Consider the following 12,237-nt stretch of genomic DNA (forward strand, 5'->3'; position numbering starts at 1 on the left):
CTGCATCGTGGGATGTCGCTGAGATCATACCTATGGAGGTCGATCAAATGATTGACCCCCTTTACTCCATCCCCCTTTTTACCTCACCTAGAAGCCTCGAGAACATGTGGCCAGCTTCTGCCACGCGTCAAAATGCCATGTAGAGGCCTTTTCCCCCCTCGCCCCACACACTCCCACACCGTGCCCCCCAACTAATGTGATTTCTTTATTTGCGTCTCGAAATTTTGAATGAACATCACATGAAGGCTGGATGCGTGGAGTGACATGAAGAAGATACTTGCCAATTGATGGTTCGGTGAGGAAAGCCATTGTCACAACTACTTCCTCTGATAGATTACCGATGCTGCTGGGGCGTGATCTTCCCGCCCATAAGGTGTCTGGGGCAACTGAGTAGGGCGTGAGGCTCACGTTCCATTAATGCAAGCCAGCAGCTGAGTTAGCTGATGCACAGACACACGTATAATGAAGGTTACTATACATTTCTACATATATATATATATCGTAGGAAGGAAGAAGCAAGAGATCCAGACTCATTTCCGTTGTGAGCTTGCAACCCTTGCTCATTTCAGTATGATATACCATCCCCAGCTCCATTGTTTCCACGCTTTGCAGTCAATATATTTGAGATCACGTCCTCGCCAACTAGCCCCTACACCCCCCTGGACAGTTTGAACCTCGACTCTGATCCCGGGTCCTCTAATCCGACATGCTCCGCAGTTTCTCAGAGCTTCAATGAACACATCCGCCCTTTGCTCGATGATGTTGATCAGCTTCGCAGTTTCGGAATTATGGGCGAGGGCATCAACCTGCCTAGCATTGTCGTTGTCGGCGATCAGTCTAGCGGCAAATCTAGCGTTTTAGAGTCCCTTGCCGGCATTGCCCTGCCCAGAGGTCAAGGCATTGTCACACGAGTGCCCCTAATACTGAGACTCCAAACATCCAAAGAGCCCACCATTACCGTCCAGTACGAGGGTGTCAAGAAAGAGATCAGCGAGGAGCAAATTGCCTCTGCTATAGAATCTGCAACACAGATTCTCGCTGGCAGTTCCAAAGGCATCACGGACAAACCAATCACTGTGCATGTCAGCAAGCCGAACGTTCCCGACCTCACCATGGTTGATCTCCCGGGTATCACAAGAGTACCCGTTCATGGGCAACCGGATGACATCTACGATCAGGTCTCCCGGATCATTCGCCACTACCTCATGCCGGAGGAGAGCATCATCCTCAACGTCCTTTCAGCCGCTGTGGACTTCCCAACCTGCGAATCTATTCGAATGTCTCGTGAGGTAGATAAAAAAGGAAGCAGAACTCTAGCAGTGGTGACGAAGATCGACAAATGCCCACAACAACAAAATCATGGACAATGCTGTAGATATTGGTCTTGGATACAGCTGTGTCCGCAACAGGACTGATGAAGATGTCTCGATGGAGGATGCCCTGCGGAAAGAACAAGAGCTGTTCCAGACACATCCTGAGCTCATGAAGTTGGATGGATCTGCGCTTGGTGTTTCTAGCCTGGCAGATCGTTTAATGCGTTTGCAAGCAGATAGCATCGTAAATTTGCTTCCAAAAGTCGTTGCGCAGATCGATAAGATGTTAACAAGCAAGCGCAACGAGCTAGAGGCTCTCGGGGAAGGCATCTATAGTGGAGTAGAAGCACACTTGGGGTTTTTCAAGGTTATAACTGGTCTGAGAGAGCATGGAACAGATTTTGCTACAAAATAGCACGGGTGTGTTTCCTGACATCCCGGACCTGCGTTACACTGCCCGTTTGCATACTTTTTCCATGGCATTTTCTGAGCAGCTGAAAAGTGCCACAGGAGGGCTTATGGGGTTCAAGGAATTTATCGAGACGATGAAGCTACTGATAGCTGAAACTCAAGGGGTGAATCTGCCCAATGTAGTGCCACAGGCAGTGATTGACAAACTGTTGCGACATCAGCTGGATATCGTGACAGGAATGTGTAAGAATTTGGTGACAGAAGCTTTTGAGCTCGCGCAAATGTTATGCTCCAGTGTGATACAGAAGCATGCAGGCCAATACCCTAATTTGCTAATGCTGTACGACGAATCCTGTAGTTTGATTCTAAGAGATTGCGGAGACAAGTGCGTGAAATTTGTTGATCGCTTTCTGCAGCTTCAACGCAGCGTAACGTTCACCTCCAATTCGTTGTACATTACGACCGTGAAGGATCTGAAGGGCAAGATGGATATGTACAAGCAGAGAATAAATAAAAAAATTTGCTATGTAGTTGGGAAGCTGCTGGATCTATCCATGATCCCGAGCGAGGAAGGGGTGTGGGAAGCGATGTGCAATGCGATTGCATACTGGCTGGTAGTAGAGGGGAGGCTAGCAGATGACATTCCGATGGAGGTGAGGTTTGCGTTTAACGATGCGATGTTGGAGGGCATCGAGAGGGAGGTGGCAAGCAAGGTGCTTGGGGGGAGAAACAACAGCATGAGGAGGAGGGCATCGATTGGTGGCAGTGGTGGTAAGTATGCGACCCCAATTCGTGCAACCAGCGGTGGTGGTGGTGATGTAACACCAGCCAGCTGCAAGGTGGTGGACATGGAGGACATTGAGATGGACATGGAGAAAGTCATGGCAGAAGACCCTGTGGTTGCTCAGAAACGTAGTCGTCTCCTACGTAGTGTAGACGTGCTCTCCAAGAGTAGAGCTATTGTTTCGCAGCATCTTGGGCGGCACCTTGTCATGTGATGGGCTCATGATATCAACCTCATTTCAATCGTCTGCTTAAGGTTTTAGGATAAACCGAAAAGGGAGTGTATGCCAGTATACTAGAATGCAAGAAAAAGGTAATAGAGCGTGTCGATATATCGCATCCCAAGTGTAGAGCCTAAGTACTGAAGAGCTTTAGTATCAGCAAAGTAGCGTTTAGCACACTACTGAAACGTAGCCAATAGCTTGGGAGATGTTGAAGAGCTTTAGTATCAGCAAAGTAGCGTGTAGTACACTACTCAAACGTAGCCAAGAGCTTGGTAAGATATGTAACAAGCTGTCCATGGTGTTTGCGTTTTGGTATTTTGGCATTTTGAGGCTTTCTGCAACCCTAGTACACTTTTTGTAGTGTGAGATCAAGGTCTACACATCCATAAACTGCTATTAATATGTTCCCTCCCAGCAGACTTGCGAACATTTTGGATTATTTCCCCGGTGTGATTTGTCTGAACATGAGTACCTATTATCCCTTGCTTCTCTTTTAAGACACTTTTTGTCTTTCCTTTAAAGCTGTTTCCATAAATTACGCTTTCACAACAACACAAAGTAACTATAGACGCACTTGATAGACATGCAAAATAGGGAGCGCGTCTATAGGCGTTGTTTGAATAGAGAAATTACGGGCACATCTAATAGCGCATCTAACAAGTCAATTATTTGTACGTGTATTGACACGTTTTAGCACGTCTACATTGAGAAAATACGGGCTCGTCCAATACTGCGTTTGTCAGAACGTTTATTTGCGCATGTATTAGCGCATCTATTAGCGCGTTTACATTGAGAATTAGACGCGTATTTAGATGAATACGAGCTCGTGTAATATTCTGTTTGTTAGAGCGTTTATTTGTGCATGTATTAGCGCATCTATTAGCGCATCTATTAGCGCGTTTACATTGAGAATTAGATGCGTATTTAGATGCGTATTTAAACGCAAAACAGAGAATACAGAAAGTGAGATTTTGGTGTACATCATTGCTTTCCAAACATTGCCCATGATTACCAAAGCACATAATTTTAACAAAAACATTAATGCTTTTTTGCAAGCAACATATATAAGAATTAAGTGAGGTGAGGAGAATGAGATAATATGTAAAATAATTTTGCCAATATCAATGATGGGCATATTTAATCTTAAAACTATGTGGTGCATCTAAAGGCGCATCTAAAATCGCGTCTATCTGTTCTATGGTGTGCATCTATAGACGCATCTAAAACTACATTTTCTCTGTGTATTTAGATGTGCAATTACACATGTATTTAGACGCATATATAGACACGCGTCTATCTGTTCTATGGTGTGCATCTATAGACGCATCTAAAACTACGTTTTCTCTGTGTATTTAGACGTGCAATTACACACGTATTTAGACGCATATATAGACACGCCATTAGATGCGATTTTCAAATCTACTTTAGCACGCTTGCTTTGGTTTTCTTCACATAAGCTTCATGTGGCTTGCTTGCTTTGCTATTAATAGATCCACAGTCTGACACTTAAGAGAAAGGCACCCACACTTACTTCTAGACTTACACAATCATCTCCAAGCACACAGGAGAAGAGAGTGAACAAGGAAGAAAAGCAACTTTGAAGAAGGACAAGAAGCTTCCATACCTCTATCCAAGGTAAGTCTCTTTACGGTTGATATTTGAAAGTTGCTCTTGTTGGATTCGTCCTTTGTCATATCCAAGAAACGAATGATTTTGGTATCAGTGTTACGCTTTTGTGTCGAGCGCATGTCCTTTTCGACTTTTTAGAATAGATTATCTATCGGAGCGTGTCTATGGACGCGTCTCAAAGCACGTCTAAAATCACGTCTACAGGCACGTCTATAGATGCGTCTACTCTGTTTTCAACAGTGATATTGGTGAATTATAATCTTCCACCCTCTATGGCTATTAAGAAAGGACATGTTATGATATCCCTTCTGATTCCAGGGAAACATAAAGTCAAAAATCCTGATGTTTATTTGGAGCGTTTGATTGACGAGCTAGAGATACTTTGGAGAGGTGTCGAGGTGCATGATGTGAGTAGGCCTCCCTCGTCACGAGACTTCAACTGCAAAGAGATCTTGATGTGGACAATGTATGGCTTCCCAGGCTATGGCGAGTGTTCAGGTAAGCATTGCACTTCAAATTATGAATAGGCAAAGGATGTGGCACCCTAAATCCACCTTCAACTCTTAATTGTGTCTATTGTTCAGGTCTCACTACATCGAGTTACCATGCATGTCTTGTTTGTGGTCCTTCGCTAGTTGCCTCATGGGCAGATGCATTGAATAAGGTCATCTATGAGAATCACCATCGATTTCTCCCACCTGATCATCCTAGATATGTTGTCCCTTGGAATGAAGTCCTCCCACAATCACTCACCGTGGGAGATTCGATGAGAATTTGGGATGATAACTCTCGCTCGCGGTCGTTTATTGTCTCTCAATCACATTCGACTTTACGTAGAGCCAGTTGTAGCCAATCAAGTGACATGTGAGTAGGGAGAAGAGCCAGATCTCGTGGATATGGTTGTGATCGCCAGTAAGGGTTTGTAACTATTGTGTGCTATATTGGCTGGAAATAAATATTGCCCGCTAACACCAACTTTTGTTTAGATGCTCCATCTTTTATCATTTACCATATTGGTCCCACCTTAAGATCAATCACCTGCATGATCCCATGCATATCTTCATGAATGTGGCATCTACCATTTGGGAGCATTTGAATGGGACACGAGATTTCACGGGCATAAGGGAGGATCTAGGTACCACAGGGAGGATGCATGAAGCTTGGACACAAGAGAGACCAAATGGGCATGTTTTTTTACCTCGTGCATCGTGGATGTTATCAAAGCTAGAGATGGCGACAGTGAAGCACGCTATTACTACAATTCATACTCCCACTGGATGCATGAGGTGTTTGAAGGGAGCCTTTACAAAGAGCAAGAAAAGAGGTGTAGAGAAATTACATTGCTTGAAATCTCATGATTGGCACAAGATGCTCCAAGTAAGTATTTTATGTGCATAATATCTTTTTTCTTTCAAATTTGTAAGTGAATAATTATAAGCAACTAATCAACTACCTCCTCGTGGGTTCAGTTCATACTACCTACTAGCATTTCACGTAGCGTATCGAAGGACGTGAAAGATTGTATTTACAAGATGGGCGAGCTTGTGAGGTACTTTACATGATATAAAATATGATGCATATCAATGCTCCATGCAAGTTTGAATGCATATTGCTAATATGCTGTACTTTTTCCTAGGTATGTGAGCTCAAAGGAAATAGATCCCACCATGCTTGAGAATGCTCGAGTTATGTCAGTGGAGGTGGTTTGTTTAGTGGAGGAGACATTTCCACGTTCTATCTCCACAAGCCAACTACATCTTATAGTGCATTTGGTGGATGAGATTGCTATATGCAGTACTATACATGCACGATGGTTGTTCTTCCTCGAGTGCTTCATGAAGACCTTGAAGGGCTTCGTGAGACAAAATCCAAGACCCGAAGGTAGCATGGCCGAGGGTTGGTTGGTACAAGAGTCACTTGTATATATTTTTGAGTTTCTTGTTGATGTGGATAGCTCTCTCCCACAACTATGGAGAGATGATGAAGACCTAAGGATGACTTCTATCGTGCCTCAAGGGAAAGGACACAACAAAGTAATAGACACGGAGTTGCATAATAGTATCAATCTCTATTGTGTGCTTAATAGTGATGTGATGAAAAGATGGGTGACAAGATACGACGATGCAAAGGCAAGAAGACAAGAAGAAAGGGCCCTCTTTTGTACACACCACGGATCTCGTGTGCCATACCCTCAGTATCTAAGAGCACTTCTAAAGGATATTCATGTGGATTGGCTACTTGATGAAATGGAGAAAGCAGAGAAAGACAAGGGGATGCATATCACAATGAAAGAATGGGAGTATGCTAGGGGATGCATGAGCAAGGTCGGTATATAGAATGTTATGCATAAGTTAGGAGCTTTCAATAATTTAGATTGCTTTCTTGGTGTAGTGTACTATGTTCAATGCTATATGGTGTGAGGGCAAGCATTTTCGAACACAACGAATTGATGATAAGAGAAACACATAAGATTGTGGCGTCATTGCTAGCTTTGAGGGAGCCAATGGAGCCATGGATGATTATTGTGGCATAATCCAAGATATTATTAAGCTTGACTTTCGACGCTTCTTTGTGTATGTTTTGGGTGTAAAGTGGTTTAAGGACGTGGTGGAAAGAGGCCCTAATGCAACAATCAAACGCCATGCAAGTGGCTTTGTAACTATTGACTCCACAAAGTTTTGGCAAAGTAGGAAGGACACACTAGTACTACCGCAATAACGTGAACAGGTACTGTGCACACATATAAAAATACTCGCTTTTAAATATTTGATGCAAGAAAAATAACATGATTGTATTTGTGTTTGAATTAGGTTGTCTATCAACCAATGGTGGACAATAATAGATGGTGGCATGTCATACCTATTATGCCACGTTCCAAAGTGATGTATAGTACATTTACTAATATGGAGCGTATGGAGGATGATCATGGCCATGGACGTGATGATGACCGTGATACGAGAGAGGAGGATGATCATGAGATAGGAGATATAGATATTGAGGCCATTACCCGTGAGGACGAGCCTACCATTGGTGATGCTGATTTTGATCAGCACATGAGTAGCACAAGTAGAAGTGGGTTGAGTGTGTTTGTAGATCTAAACACTTGTTTGGATTTTGAAAGAGATAGTTTGGCAAGGGTTGATCTCATTGAGGATGAGATTGAATCATAGCCCATCATTGATATTGGCAAAACTATTTTACATATTATCTCATTCTCCTCACCTCACTTAATTCTTGTATATGAGGGCTTGCAAAAAAGCATTGATGTTTTTGTTAAAATTATGTGCTTTGGTAATCATGGGCAATGTTTGGAAAGCAATGATGTACACCAAAATCTCACTTTCTGTATTCTCTGGTTTGCATCTAAATACGCGTCTAATTCCCAGTGTAAATATGCAAATAAACACGCTAATACACACACAAATAGACGCATTGATAAACGCCATGTTAGACGGGTCTGTATTTTCTCAGTTTAGATGCATAAATAGACGTGTTAATACATGTGCAAATAGACACACTGATAAACGCAATGCTAGACGGGCCTGTATTTTTTGAGTTTAAACGTGCAAATAGACGTGTTAATACACATGCAAATAGACGAGTTGTTAGACGTGCTATTAGACGTTGCGCCCATAATTCCTCTACTAAAGTAATGCCTATAGACGCACTCGCTATTTTGCGCATCTACTAAGTGCGTCTATAGTTGCTTTGTGTTGTGTTATTTCGATAGTTAAGCATCGACATTTACCGTGCGTGGGGTACTAATCGTCAGTAAGCAAAATGGGTTTAAAAAAAAGTCGTTATATAGCGATGTTTTATTAATGGAAGATTATACATTCGGAATGCTTCAAATGATTATAGCAATGCACTCAACTCTACTTTGAACCTCACTCACCTCTACTCTAAGTCTCACTTCCAGGCCTCTAGGCACTTATCAACTTCCAATTCACAAGGAACTTTTGACCAATCTCTATATAGCAAAAGAAAGGATTTGCTAGATTATTTACTAGAAAGAAATACACATATCTAGTAAAGGTCAAGACTAGAGAGTGAGAGTGTCGCTATATAGTTTACCTAAAGAATATTTCACTAGACTAGGAAAAAAATTCTACATAGGGATTTCTTAAGAGAATGATGTTATATGGAGAAACTATCAATATATGGGGAAAGCAATCACTATATAGAGAGTCCTTATGATAATTTTACTATATAGAAGCAAAATTTTATGTATGTAAAGAATTGGTCCCCATAGAAATTTACCATATATAAAAAAATTATCTATATAATGAAACACACTATTACACATAGGCATTATTTGGATAGTTAAGCATCGACATTTACCATGCGTGGGACACTAATTCTCGGTAAGCAAAATGGGTTTAAAAAAGTATCGCTATATAGCGATGTTTTATAGAAATTCACCATATATATAAAAATTATCTATATAATGAAACACACTACTACACATGGGCCTTATTTTGATAGTTAAGCATCGACATTTACCGTACATGGGGCACTAAACATTGGTAAGAAAAATGGGTTTCAAAAAGTGTCGCTATATAGCAACGTTTTATAAACATTGCTATATAGCGACATTTTCTAGACTTGTGAAAGGTCGTTATATAGCGACTCTGAGACACTTTTAGATAGCGACGTTTAACAAAGTGTTTTTTCCCATACTGACCTTTAAAGATAGTTTTTTCCAATTATAATTTTTTTTTCTCTTCACACATGTTTGATCCTTTTAAAGAATAAAAGTACAAGAGCATGTACATCAAGTTTGAAGCTCATATATTCATGTCCAAGTTTGAGATTAAAAAATTCAATGAAGAGCATTTACAGCAACGGCTTCATCCTGAGCCAAGTCTAGTGCACCAAACAAGTCTATCTCTTACTCTATACCGAGTTGATCTCCTATATCATCATCGTACTTTGGCATCGTACGTTCACCTAAGACTTGATCATCTTCTTCAATAAATTTGGTTGATTCTTAATGATTGTCATCTTCTTATTCCTCAATATCATGATCTCCATCTTCCTCTCGTATGATGTCATTATGCGCATCTTCTTCTTGGCTCATATTGTGATCTTCATCTTCTTTGCTAGATCCATCTGGATCAATTGGCATCTTCATATCTAGATCTCTATCTTTAAAAATTTGCTTACTTTGTGGTGCAACTTGGATCACGCACCACCATCTTGGATCAGAATGCTCCGGATGAAAAACCACCTATATTGAAGATGGGTGCCAAATGCCATCAATTATATGAAATTATGCTTAAGTACATGTACCAGTTGATCTTTACAAATGAAAAGCTTCGGTTAATTAAATCATTAGTATGCACCTGCTCACAATGCTCGAGAAGAACAAAAGTATCACTTTCATCGGTCCAAAGTTTGGTGGAGGCTATTGCAAAGAAACCACTACCGTCTTTCCTCACTCTTGCATGGGGACCATTGTAAATAGTTCCAAACCATTTTACATCAAGAATGAAAATACTAAATCGTTTGAAATCAATTTCATAGATTTCACATATGGTCCCACAATAATCCAACTATGAGAAGAGAAGATTGGTATCTAAAGCACTTGCTCGATTATCTTGTGTGAAGTTAGCCATGACTCCACAATCATACATGACTCTCTTGGAATCGATGTGCTCCATATGAAAATATTATCCATTTGACCATAATGCACTGTACTTTTTGTACTGCAAAAGAGCATCATTAAAACAATGAGGATGCATCTATTTTATAGCATATATTGCCACAAATAATTACTTAATTACATCAAGAGGTAAGAAACTTACATGCATCATACATCTAGATGATAACTCTTATTCACGCTCGTTTATTGTCTCTCCATCACTTTCGGCTGTACGTAGAGTTAGTCGTAGCCAATCAAGTGATATGTGAGTGGGAGAAGGGTGAGATCCCATGGATATGGTTGTGATTGCCTATACATTACTTTAAATCTACTCCTTGTATTTATTCTTTTTGCTTTGGCCACTTCATATCTCTCAATCCACTTCTACATCTCCTCGCTATTAAGGATGCAAAACTTATTGAATTTCTCCATTTTCTCTTTGCTCCTCTTTCTTTCAATCACTTTTTCTTGGGGAACCTTGCCAATGATGTGATCATCATCCTTGTTATGCTTGCTTGCTTCCAATCTTGCCATCCCTCTACCATGCTTGCTTCTGATCTTGCTCTCTTCCTTATAAATTCCTTCAAAGTTTTCATAAACCGCTCGAGAAAAAACATCCATCGACTATGAATGGTACCTGCAATGGCCACCACATCAACTATGTGCACAAGCAAGTGCAGTTGAGTTGTCATAATGCTTGAGGGAAAGTGCTTCTCAAGCAAGCATTTTTAACATCTTGTTGGAAGGAACCTTTCACTGTGATTGGGAGGATGACCTATCCAAGCAATAAAGAAGTCATGTTAATAATATAACATAATCATAATTACACTAACGCATCACAATTATCGGTACACTAATCCTACAACTTAGAATACATGTAAGACCTTGTGCCAATCAAGGGACTTGAGCCTACTAAGCTTATTGTCCTTTGAAAATGCTCCTTTCAAGCAACGGATGTACCCTGTCGGTGTTGGAAAAGAGGCAATGTTTGCCTTAATTGCTGCCTCCTCTCTCATGGAGAGGATCCATGTTGCTTTTGGGAGGACAACTTTATGGACACACACTTGGGGCCACAGACGAGGCATCCTATTCATAGCATGCAAGTCTTCTCGCACTCCTCTCAAGTCCCAAGTGTGCCCAAATTGTAGCCCCCACATTCTTGAAGATATTCATGGGATCCAAGAGATGATTGATTTGTAACTGACCCGAATGAGGAAGGTCCTGAAAGATGGATAGCCTCTTCATACCAAGACGAAGCTCCTCTTCATTCACCCTCTAAGCCTGAATCCAGTGACTTACCTTCAAATATGGTGGTTGTGGATCAAGCTGGCTTCCACACGCGAGATGGTCTAGTGGAAGGTATCGAGCATGACCTTCATAAACATTTTTCCTCATATGTTTAGAGTATCATGCAAGCAAATTCAAACCCGGCCCACAAATAGGACAAGCATGGTACCCACTTGTAACAAGTCTTGCATACATGCATGAATGTGTTAGTATAAGACATGCACAAAACAGAGTCTTAAAAGCATAATCATATATTATACATGTAAAAACATAACCACGTACCTCTGTACTCTCCATATCCTGGGTAGTCATGCATTGTCCACATCAAGATTCCCCTGACCAAAATGTCATTGATATGTCTAGGAGTTTTGGAAATATCAAAGACCCACACTCCTCTCCATAAGATCTGTAACTCCTCTATCAAAGGTGCCATGTACACCTCCATATTTTTGGCCTTATACTTCCCTCGCACAAGCAGTGCAAGCATGAAGTGTCCCTTCTTTATTGTTAACCATGGTGGGATATTGTAATTCACCAGTCTATGGGCCATGTCGAGCGTAACCCGAAAGGGTTCACGCCATCCATGGTGAGTCTAAGATGTAAGTCGTGTGGCTCCCTCGCAAAGTCCAACCACTGATTGTCTATGTGCTACACAATCTACGGGAATCCTTAATGTGTCAGTAGTGGACCAATGTGTAGCATGCCAAGTCATCAACACCGCTATGGATTTGCATCAGAACATGTGCTATATTCTAGCAATGATGGGAAAGTGTCTCAATAACTTTATTGCGATCTGCTCACCCTGCAAGTCATCTCTATATCGTTGTTCCCCACACTTTGAATAACTAGCCAAATCTCCATGCTCATGAGATAAAAGATCTCGAATACAATTATTACAACAAGCATGGATGGTATCATAATCCATACCCACCATTTTCAGAATCTT

At 41.3% G+C, this 12,237-nt stretch overlaps 1 pseudogene; it reads left to right on the plus strand.

Moving 5' to 3' along the window:
- Window positions 1-340: 340 nt before the first annotated feature.
- On the plus strand, window positions 341-2,722 carry LOC147883356 (dynamin-related protein 4C-like; annotated as a pseudogene).
- Window positions 2,723-12,237: the final 9,515 nt, after the last annotated feature.

Source organism: Dipteris shenzhenensis, chromosome 28 (assembly GCF_047967505.1).
Source record: "Dipteris shenzhenensis isolate YYH24624 ecotype China chromosome 28, Dip_SZ_1.0, whole genome shotgun sequence".
NCBI lineage: Eukaryota > Viridiplantae > Streptophyta > Polypodiopsida > Gleicheniales > Dipteridaceae > Dipteris > Dipteris shenzhenensis.